A 12,172-nucleotide genomic window follows, 5' to 3' on the forward strand; every position below is an offset into this window, starting at 1 on the left:
ACTAATGTGAATCATGATACTAACTGCAATGATGGGCAAAGTGATGCATGCATGTCAAGATTTATGCACAGCAGTGTTGCAAAAATAGATACATTTACTTCACTGAAATAGACAGTAAAATAACACCTTAGCCTGGTCTCAGAGACTATTCGTAACTTAGTAAATGTAAATCCGGGACACAAATTAGTATATGTTAAATTTGGTATGGTTTCATAAGACAGAAGGTTACTTAAGGCAATGGGTAGGCATACAACATGAATGTCTTGCAACCCAAAGATTACGTGTTCAAATCTCATCACGGACAACTTTAGCATTTTCGCTAATTAGCTTCTTTGCAACTAGTACTACTTTTTAACTACTTAGCATGTTAGCTAACCCTACCCCTTTAACCAAACTCCTAACCCTAACCTTAACCCGAACCCCTAGCCTAGCTAACGTTAGCCACCTAGCTAACATTAGCCACAACAAATTGGAAATTGTAACATATCATACATTTAGCAAATTTCGTAACATATTGTAACATATCATATGAAATGGATGATGGACATCCACAAATTAATACATAACATACGAAACGTAACATATCATACTAATTGGAGTGTCAATGATTTATGTTAACTATGTTACGTCTACCCCTGAGTCCAGGTTGAACACCTGGGTGTTAGGTGCTGTCAGTTATAAGTCAATCCTTTGAAAAATAAATAAAATGGCAAATGTTCTTTGCAAGAAGATCTGTATTGTCTCCTACCTTAGCAAAATGTGAAGGTGCAGACACTACGTTAAGTGGGGCCAAACAGCAACTGTTCTCCCTGCTAGATGAGTTGTCTGGCGAACCATTGTTTAATGAGTGTTCAGAACACATAAAGAGGACAGTCTTTCCTTTGGCCAAAGAAAGTGCTACACGTATGCTGCAATTTGTTCATGTTCTGTCCAAAAATCGCATTTGAAGCCACGTGCGTGCCGAGCACGCCCCAATTCACATCGAGGGGGCTGTAGTGTAGGGTTTCCCAAAGTCGGTCCTGGGGCCCCCCTGGGTGAATGATTAGTTTTTGCCCTAGCACTACACAGCTGATTAGAATAATGAAAGCTTGATGATGAGTTGGTTATTTGAATCAGCTGTGTAGTGATAGGGCATTAAACAAAACCATCTGGGGGGGGGGGGCAAGACCAACTTTGGGAAACCCTGCTGTAGTGGAGCTGGTCGAGGGCACCACAACGCCTATTCCCCCTTAGGAGGCTGAAAAGATTTGGCATGGGCCCTCAGATCCTCAAAAAAGTTATACAGCTGCACCACTGAGAGCATCTTGACTGGCTGCATCACCACTTGGTATGGCAACTGCTTGGCATTCGACCACAAAGCGCTACAGAGGGTAGTGAGGACAGCCCAGTACATCACTGGGGCCAAGCTACAGGGTTCAATTCTCGGGCCGACTCTTTTCTCTGTATACACCAATGATGTCGCTCTTGCTGCTGGTGATTCTCTGATCCGCCTCTACGCAGACGACGCCATTCTGAATACTTCTGGCCCTTCTTTGGACACTGTTAACACACCCCCAGACGAGCTTCAATGCCATACAACTCTCCTTCAGTGGCCCCCAACAGCTCTTAAATGCAAGTAAAACTAAATGCATGCTCTTCAACCGATCGCTGCCCGCACCTGCTCGCCCGTCTAGCATCACTACTCTGGACGGTTCTGACTTAGAATATGTGGACAACTACAAATACCTAGGTGTCTGGTTAGACTGTAAACTCCCCTTCCAGACTCACATTAAACATCTCCAATCCAAAGTGAAATCTAGGATCGGATTCCTATTTCGCAATAAAGCATCCTTCACTCATGCTGCCAAACATACCCTCGTAAAACTGACCATCCTACCGATCCGTGACTTCGGTGTCATTTACAAAATAGCCTCCAACACTTTACTTGGCAAATTGGATGCAGTCTATCACAGTGTCATCCGTTTTGTCACCAAAGCCCCATATACTACCCACCACTGCGACCTGTATGCTCTCGTTGGCTGGCCCTTGCTTCATATTCGTCGCCAAACCCACTGGCTCCAGGTCATCTATAAGTCTTTGCTAGGTAAAGCCACGCCTTATCTCAGCTCACTGGTCATCATAGCAGCACCCACCTGTGGCACACGCTCAAGCAGGTATATTTCACTGGTCACCCCCAAAGCCAACTCCTCCTTTGGCCGCCTTTCCTTTTCCAGTTCTCTCTTCCAGTTCTCGCCAATGACTGGAACGAATTGCAAAAATCACTGAAGCTGGAGACTCATATCTCCCTCACTAACTTTAAGCATCAGCTGTCAGAGCAGCTTACAGATCACTGCTCCTGTATATAGCCCATCTGTAAATAGCCCACCCAACTACCTCATCCCCATATTGTTATTTATTTATTTTTGCTCCTTTGCACCCCAGTATCTCTACTTGCACATTCATCTTCTGCACATCTATCACTCAAGTGTTTAATTGCTAAATTGTAATTATTTTGCCACTATGGCCTATTTATTGCCTTACCTCCCTAATCTTACTTCCTTTGCACACACTGTCCATTGACTTTTCTATCGTGTTATTGACTGTACGTTTGTTTATTCCATGTGTAACTCTGTGTTGTTTGTGTTGCACTGCTTTGCTTTATCTTGGCCAGGTCGCAGTTGGAAATGAGAACTTGTTCTCAACTAGCCTACCTGGTTCAATAAAGGTGAAATAAATAAAATAAACATGCAGTGCATTAGGAAAGTATTCAGACCCCTTGACTTTATCCACATTTTGTTATGTTACAGCCTTATTCTAAAAAGGATTAAATAGTTTTTTCCCCATCATCAATCTACACACAATCCCCCAAAAAATGTAAATATCACATTTACATAAGTATTCAGACCCTTTACTCAGTGCTTTGTTGATGCACCTTTGGCAGTGATTACAGCCTCGAGTCTTCTTGGGTATGAAACTACAATCTTGGCACACCTGTATTTGGGGAGTTTCTCCCATTCTTCTCTGCAGATCCTCTCAAGCTCTGTCAGGTTGGGTGGGGAGTGTCGCTGCACAGCTATTTTCAGGTCTCTCCAGAGATGTTCAATTGGGTTCAAGTCCAGGCTTTGGCTGGGCCACTCATGGACATTCAAAGACTTGTCCCGAAGCCACTCCTGCGTTGTCTTGGCAGTGTGCTTAGGGTCGTTGTCCTGTTAGAAGGTGAACCTTCACCCCTGTCTGAGGTCCTGAGTACTCTGGAGCAAGTTTTCATCAAGGGTCTCTCTGTATTTTGCTTCGTTCATATTTCCCTCGATCCTGACTAGTCTCCCAGTCCCTGCCGCTTAAAAACATCCCCACAGCATGATCCTGCCCCCCCCATGCTTCACTGTAGGGATGGTGCCAGGTTTCCTCCAGATGTGACGTTTGGCATTCAGGCCAAAGAGTTCAATCTTGGTTTCATCAGACCAGAAAATCTTGTTTCTCAGGGTGTTTCTCCGAGAGTCGTTTAGGTGCCTTTTGGCAAACTCCAAGAGGGCTGTCACGTGCCTTTTACTGAGGAGTAGCTTCCATCTTGCCACTCTACCATAAAGGACTGATTGGTAGAGTGCTGCATAGATGGTTGTCCTTCTGGAAGTTTGTCCCATCTCCACAGAGCAATTCTGGAGCTCTGTCAGAGGGACCATCAGGTTCTTGGTCACCTCCCTGACCAAGGCCTTTCTCCCCCGATTGCTCAGTTTAGCCAGGCGGCCAGCTCTAGGAAGAGATTTGGTGGTTCCAAACTTCTTCCATTTAAGAATGATGGAGGCCACTGTGTTCTTGGGGACCTTCAATGCTGCAGAAATGTTTTGGTACTTTATTCCTAGTTATATGTACATATCTATCTCAATTACCTCGTACCCCTACACATCGACTCAGTACAGGTACCCCGTGTGTATAGACATGTTATTGTTACTCATTGTGAATTTATTATTACTTTTTTTTATTATTTCTCAATTTTCTTTCAATCTGCATTGTAAGTAAGCATTTCACTGTCAGTCTATACCTGTTGTTTACGAAACATGTGACACATTTGACTTGATTAGATTTTGTGAGCAAAAGCGACTGCTATACTTCAAACAGTTCTAATGAGGTGATGCTGACACTTACGATTGTGGACAAGAGAGTAAACTACGCGTCTATAACAAACCATATGTATTTGAACATATACAGTACATCGCAAAACAATACATAATACTATGAACATGTAGCAATTTAAATAAACGTGTTTTCCAAAAATAGATATCAGAAGAAGAATATTCAAAACACTGTACTCTACATAAATGATCAACTCAACATGTTCAGGTGATTCTGTTAGTATGATGTAAGCTGTATTTTCACATTTTTTCCTTGCGATATAAACTACAGAGGTCGTGCGTTGACAGACATGTACCTTAGACAATGTGCAGAAGCAATCACATTGGCACAAATTGAGGCAGCAAAATATAGCACTTGTCACACACCGTTTAGCTGTAAATGGGTTCAACTCATCTTAATAAGAGCTACCAGAGCAGATACGCTTTAGCTGAAAAAAGCTCCCATCATTCTTTCAATACTACAGGTTCCTCCATTACAGTTTAAGTGAGACAACATCTGAAGTGCTAAACTGCCTCACACCTCGAGGGCTACAATCATTACAGATATAATCATATTTTTGGAAGTGTTTGGGGATTGACAAATTGCTTTATTCAACTCCACTGCTGTGCGTGAGACATGTTAGCCAAATGTCTGCTTAAATAATCTACAGCCCAAGCCTTGTGCTGGGGTCGGACTGAAATGGGGGGAAGCAACAGGGGACTTTTATGACGAAAATGAGGGCTCTCAATTGGAAATCTTTTGTACATAGCATATATCACCTTTGCCTGTGTTCACTCCAGTTGGAGTTATTAGCATTTGAAAACAGTGACACTCTTTGTAACCACATGCAGATTGCAGTTACAACAAACTATCCTCAAATGGGTTGTTGTAGGGTACTTCTGATATTACTTATTATGGGTTCGCTAATAGCTTTTGTTTTTTTTAACTGTAACAATTTGCATGAATTCACAACATGACCAATAGAAGGGTCACTCATTCTAGGGCCAAAGTCTACAGAGGTGGACATGTTGAGGTGTGTCACTACTAACGGCGAAACTAGTCAAATGTTTTCGTCGGATAGCTCTTCAACATATTGTACTTCGGCAGGCTAGCCTAGCTAAATAGGATGACTAAAGACAGTACAGTATGGGGAGCACAGAGATATAACGGTAGATGGCCTGGCTGGCTGACTGCTTCTGCCTAAGCAGAGATGAGATGATGGCTTAAGGAATAAAAAAGAATAGTCATCAACAAAAATGAGTAATATACACAACTGAAATATTGTATTATTTCATAGTAATTTGCTATTGATGTCTACCCAATGTGTGTACATGACAGAAACAATGGAATATTTTGAATGTTTTGGCAATTGAATGTTCATTATTTTTGGCTTTGGAATTTCCATTATAAACCTCTAAAATCATTTTAATGTCATCATTTCATAATAGATTTAATGTTGAAAAAAACAATTGAAATCGAAAACAAACCGACCTCAAAAAGCTCTAATCGCTCAGCACTAGAGAGAGCAGCAGGTCTGGAGCAAAGGTAAATGTGTCCATCACATGCACTCCTATCCAAGCTCCAAAGAGGTGAAAAACACAAGTTAGCACAGACACTACTGAACAAGTCCACAACAAATACACATGAACCCACTATCTTGCTCTAAAGTGAGACATCTCCCAACTACTTCCTCTGCTCTGTTGGTTAGAGAAAAGCCTGGGTTTGTGGGCAGAGGAATGCAGCGCACATCTTTGCCATAGCCAGCCGTGGAGGTAATGCGTCCGCGTGTTGGCGCTTGTCGAGCAAAGCGCGCCTCCCCTCGTATTAATAACCACGGCCTATTGCTGTACCCAACGCTGTATTTTACTGGACCGGGACGCTTATAGGAAGAGACAATGAACCCCTTCACGTCCTTTCTATCCACCCCCCCCCCCCCCACCACCACCACCACCACCAGACGATCTCATCCAAACGTCTGTTTTTAGAAGTTGGATAACCCCTACTGGATAACCCCTACTCCCAAAGAACTCCTGGCAATGTAGTGTTGGCCAAGATCTAGCAGTCTAAAAGATGAAGTGAGAGATCATTTGGTCCGCTACTGTCTATAAAGTCGTTCATATCTGTGGAGGTAACAAGTATACCCAAGGAATTATTGTCAAGAGACAGTAGACTGTCAAAGTGGTTACTGTGAAAATACATCCCTGACAATGACAATGAGGGCTTCCTTTCTGTCTAATATAAACATACCGACATGATCACTTTTCCCCTGAGGCTAACTCATTGTTCCAGATCCATTTTGAAAGCTCTCCATGAATGCTTGAAATGTTCCATAGATTTTCTTTCTTGTTTGTTTATTTAGCTGTATCTAGGTGATGGGCCAACCTGTCACTTACTGGAATATAGATCCTTGTTTTCTCAAAAGAAAGGTCACATCTGAAATGAGGGTGGGAGGGAGGGACCCCACACTCAGCCCATTGGAGTGCCCTTAACTTGAGGAAACAGATATATGGTCAACAATGTGCACACATTCAAATCTGTCAGTCACAAAAAGTTCAACACCTTGGCTGTATGCATGACAGGAGAGCTGTAATCCCCTATGCACCCCTAACACTCCACTAACATTGTTGCAGCACTAAATATGTTCTGCAGTACTGTTGTCAGAGCATTGTGATTATAGTCAGGGGTCTCTATCATACTTTTATGTCCAATTCAATATCAGCTGGCTGGGAGAGGAGAAGGCTACTGATAGCATGTCTCTGAGCTGGGAGAGGAGAAGGCTACTGATAGCATGTCTCTGAGCTGGGAGAGGAGAAGGCTACTGATAGCATGTCTCTGAGCTGGGAGAGGAGAAGGCTACTGATAGCATGTCTCTGAGCTGGGAGAGGAGAAGGCTATTGATAGCATGTCTCTGAGCTGGGAGAGGAGAAGGCTACTGATAGCATGTCTCTGAGCTGGGAGAGGAGAAGGCTACTGATAGCGTGTCTCTGAGCTGGGAGAGGAGAAGGCTACTGATAGCATGTCACTGAGCTGGGAGAGGAGAAGGCTACTGATAGCATGTCTCTGAGCTGGGAGAGGAGAAGGCTACTGATAGCATGTCTCTGAGCTGGGAGAGGAGAAGGCTACTGATAGCATGTCTCTGAGCTGGGAGAGGAGAAGGCTACTGATAGCATGTCTCTGAGCTGGGAGAGGAGAAGGCTACTGATAGCATGCAGGGGCGGAAATCCCAGGGGGGACGGGGGGGACACGACCCCCCCATCCTGGGAAAAATATGATTTCTCCCCCCCAATATATCACTGTAAACATAACTATGTAATTTAAATAATATTAATAATACGCAATGAAAGCAATTGTGCTCATTATAGACACTTAATAGCGCGTTTTTAAGTTTCAAAAGATTGCGACCCCCCACCCTTTGCCTCACAATGGTTTGATCCACTGCCAGTTCCTTAGTTGGCAAGGTAACAGAGGGGTCGTATCTACTGTCTGAAAGGCACTCAATGCACGTAACTGACGGGAGGTTAATCCAGTCAATCGCACCATAGCAATGTTTTGTTTTATGTTGGCAGGGTTCACACACACTAGCTGAATTTGCAGAGCTAGTGCGCAAATATTAACTATTAAGCTAGCTAGTACCTATTCCATTTATGTAGCGTCGTCAAAGATGGAATCTTTGCTATCGTCAATTTATCCCAAGATCAGCATGCAGATGATGTAAGTTAGTGCTTCAAAGTCCCTGTGATAAGGTTAGCGATAAACTGAAGTCCAAACTGAAGAGAACTACACTCTCTTCTACCATTGTCTTAAATATATTTAATGGTCTCATTGCAAAAGCTAAATTGTCGCAAGGGAACTTTTATTTATTTATTTATTTTATTTCACCTTTATTTAACCCGGGTAGCAAAGATTATAGCAAACACCACTGAAACGGAATTGGTGCTCGCTAGCTTTGCAAATTCAGCTTTTGTTGGAAGCCAGCCAATATGAAACAAACTATTAAAATTACAAAAGGTTGCAGCATATGTTGTGTAAAAGATTGAACTCATACATCTGTCAACTCTTGTCACTGCAATCCATTTCACATTTGCTAGCTACCTTTTAGATCGAAGCCCAAATAGAATGATAGAAGATAAGATGATAGAAGCCCATCTCCTACTGTAAATAACCTACACACTGTGTGTGTGTGTGTGTGTGTGTGTGTGTGTGTGTGTGTGTGTGTGTGTGTGTGTGTGTGTGTGTGTGTGTGTAGCCAGCCAGCCAGGTAGAAAAATGGCAGAAAAATAAAAAAGACGGACATCAGAGTATTTTTCAGTACACCAAAACGCAAAGTAAGAACCCTAGTAGCCTAATATCTCAAAGACTAGTTGATAAAATGTTCATAAGAAAGAAATGAAATTCTAATGGAAATGTTTCACAATGATGTCATTAGGCAGAGCAGGCAACAGATGGCACACAGACAGCACAGTTGGGGACAGATATGCAGGGACAGACTGGCAGAGACAGGGAGTCTCAGGTAAGTTTGTTGAGTCTTTATTTGGCAACATTATGAAAGGTTCTCAATTTTTTTGACTTGTAAAATAGGAACATAATTGGAAAATGCCATGGATACCCCCACTCTCAACTTAAACTGGTGACTGAACTAAGATTTGTTAAAGGCAATGATATTGCTGTTGTGATTAGTTGTGTAGTTTTGGGTACCGGTAGTTAGGAGTACGGCAAACACCGTATTTCTTTGGTTCCTCAATATACATTTACCATATTACAATGTAGGCTATGTGTTACAGCACTACTTTTGGTGTCCCCCTCAGGAATTGCTCTTGAGAAAATGTCATGTAATTGTCCCCTCCAAAGTTGATATCAGATTTTTGCCCCTGATAGCATGTCTCTGAGCTGGGAGAGGAGAAGGCTACTGATAGCATGTCTCTGAGCTGGGAGAGGAGAAGGCTACTGATAGCATGTCTCTGAGCTGGGAGAGGAGAAGGCTACTGATAGCATGTCTCTGAGCTGGGAGAAGAGAAGGCTACTGATAGCATGTCTCTGAGCTGGGAGAGGAGAAGGCTACTGATAGCATGTCTCTGAGCTGGGAGAAGAGAAGGCTACTGATAGCATGTCTCTGAGCTGGGAGAGGAGAAGGCTACTGATAGCATGTCTCTGAGCTGGGAAAGGAGAAGGCTACTGATAGCATGTCTCTGAGCTGGGAGAGGAGAAGGCTACTGATAGCATGTCTCTGAGCTGGGAGAGGAGAAGGCTACTGATAGCATGTCTCTGAGCTGGGAGAGGAGAAGGCTACTGATAGCATGTCTCTGAGCTGGGAGAGGAGAAGGCTACTGATAGCATGTCTCTGAGCTGGGAGAGGAGAAGGCTACTGATAGCATGTCTCTGAGCTGGGAGAAGAGAAGGCTACTGATAGCATGTCTCTGAGCTGGGAGAGGAGAAGGCTACTGATAGCATGTCTCTGAGCTGGGAGAGGAGAAGGCTACTGATAGCATGTCTCTGAGCTGGGAGAGGAGAAGGCTACTGATAGCATGTCTCTGAGCTGGGAGAGGAGAAGGCTACTGATAGCATGTCTCTGAGCTGGGAGAAGAGAAGGCTACTGATAGCATGTCTCTGAGCTGGGAGAGGAGAAGGCTACTGATAGCATGTCTCTGAGCTGGGAGAGGAGAAGGCTACTGATAGCGTGTCTCTGAGCTGGGAGAGGAGAAGGCTACTGATAGCATGTCTCTGAGCTGGGAGAGGAGAAGGCTACTGATAGCATGTCTCTGAGCTGGGAGAAGAGAAGGCTACTGATAGCATGTCTCTGAGCTGGGAGAGGAGAAGGCTACTGATAGCATGTCTCTGAGCTGGGAGAAGAGAAGGCTACTGATAGCATGTCTCTGAGCTGGGAGAGGAGAAGGCTACTGATAGCATGTCTCTGAGCTGGGAGAGGAGAAGGCTACTGATAGCATGTCTCTGAGCTGGGAGAGGAGAAGGCTACTGATAGCATGTCTCTGAGAGCAAGTCAGCCTGAGTGAAATATGCAGCCAATACGAATCGGTAAGAGGTGAAATGTAAGCTATGTCAGTCTGCCTGGGTACAGTTGTCTCGTAAGTACGGAAATAGCAATACTTCTAAGAGAAGAAATCTCTGGGAGATTTGACACGGTCAAGGCCCTAGTTGACCTCAGCTACTGACATAAAGCCCTCGGGTGCCGTACGTGGCTCTGTAGTCTGCCAGAGGTGGCTCTGTAGTCTGCCAGAGGTGGCTGCCGTACGTGGCAGACTGGCTGCCGTACGTGGCTCTGTAGTCTGCCAGAGGTGGCTGCAAAGGTGAGGTCAATTAAATTCCAATTAAATTACACTTTAACTAGGTTTAAGCATTTGTACTAACACACAATTCATCTAATCCAATCATTAACAAGCCCTTGATGGCTTGAATCAGAATCAGGTGTGTTAGTACAGGGCTGGGACTAGGCTACAGGTCCACAGGAGCAGGGTGGAAGAACATTTTTTCTCTTTTTTTAACCTTTATTTAACCAGGCAAGTCAGTTCAGAACAAATGTTTATTTTCAATGACAGCCTAGGAACAGTGGGTTAACTGCCTTGTTCAGGGGCAGGACAATAGATTTTTACCTTGTCAGCTCAGGGATTCGATCTAGCAACCTTTTGGTTACTGGCCCAATGCTCTAACCACTAGGCTACATTGATCTAAGGACAGATGGCTGAGGACCACTCAGTACTCTACTGTTTTGCAGAAACGACACATCCTCTGCATCCCTACTGTCCCACACCCAGTCCATCCAGTAGTGCAGAAAAGCACAAAGAATAGATCTCAGATGTGAACAGTGATGGTCAGTGCTGGTCAGATGCCCATGGTGTCCCCTCACAGATTGTCACAAATGTGTCCAGTAATGTCATGTTCCATAACACAAGAGTGCGGGATAATGTCATGTTTTCTTTCGTATCTCCAGGCTGCATTGAAGTCAAACCCTGGCCTGGAATTCAAGTCAAGCGCAGCAGGGGGATTTCCACGTGCCTCCAAGTCTCTCCTCGGACCATAAAGTTACACATCATCATGTCGCTTACATCCTCTAGTCTCTCACTTCCTACGAGCTACAGGACAGACCCACTGACTTGGGGAAATTATCCTCATATTTCACGGATGGAAGGTTGTAGCTCCAGTAAAGGTAAAGGACAATCAATTCATAGTGACGTGAAGCATGCTTTGAAGTAAGCCATGGACATTACTGCCACCAAGTGGTGACCGTTCCAAAGTGATGAATTGGAATCATAATTGATTTATGATTCATATTTAAAATAATATGGGTCATATTTAAGCAATAAGGCCCGCGGGGTGTGGTATATGGCCAATATACCATGGCTAAGTGCCTGGATAAATCAAATCAAATTTGTCACATATGCTTACTTACAAGCCCTTAACCAACAATGCAGTTTTATGAAAACTACCTAAAAAAAACAAGAAATAAAAGTAACAGATAAAATAACAGCAAGAGTAAAATAACAATAGCGAGGCTATATACAGGGGGTACCGGTACAGAGTCAATGTGCGGGGGCACCGGTTAGTCAATGTAATTGAGGTAATATGTACATGTAGGTAGAGTTATTAAAGTGACTATGCAAAGATAATAACAGAAAGTAGCAGCAGCGTAAAAGAGGGTGGGGGGGCAAGGCAAATAGCCTGGGTAGCCATTTGATTAGATGTTCAAGAGTCTTATGGCTTGGGGGTAGAATCTGTTTAGAAGCCTCTTGGACCTAGACTTGGTGCTCCGGTATCGCTTGCCGTGCAGTAGCAGAGAGAAGAGTCTATGACTAGGGTGGCTGGAGTCTTTGACAATTTTTAGGGCCTTCCTCTGACACCACCTGGTATAGAGGTCCTGGATGGCAGAAAGCTTGGCCCCAGTGATGTACTGGGCCGTTCGGGACTGAGCACGCACGCCTGAGGGGCCTCCGTGTTGAGGATCAGCGTGGCGGATGTGTTGTTACCTACCCTTACCACCTGGGGGTGGCCCGTCAGGAAGTCCAGGATCCAGTTGCAGAGGAAGGTGTTTAGTCCCAGGGTCCTTAGCTTAGTGATGAGAGCACTATGGTGT

The sequence above is a fragment of the Salmo trutta genome, chromosome 3 (genome assembly GCF_901001165.1).
Source record: "Salmo trutta chromosome 3, fSalTru1.1, whole genome shotgun sequence".
NCBI lineage: Eukaryota > Metazoa > Chordata > Actinopteri > Salmoniformes > Salmonidae > Salmo > Salmo trutta.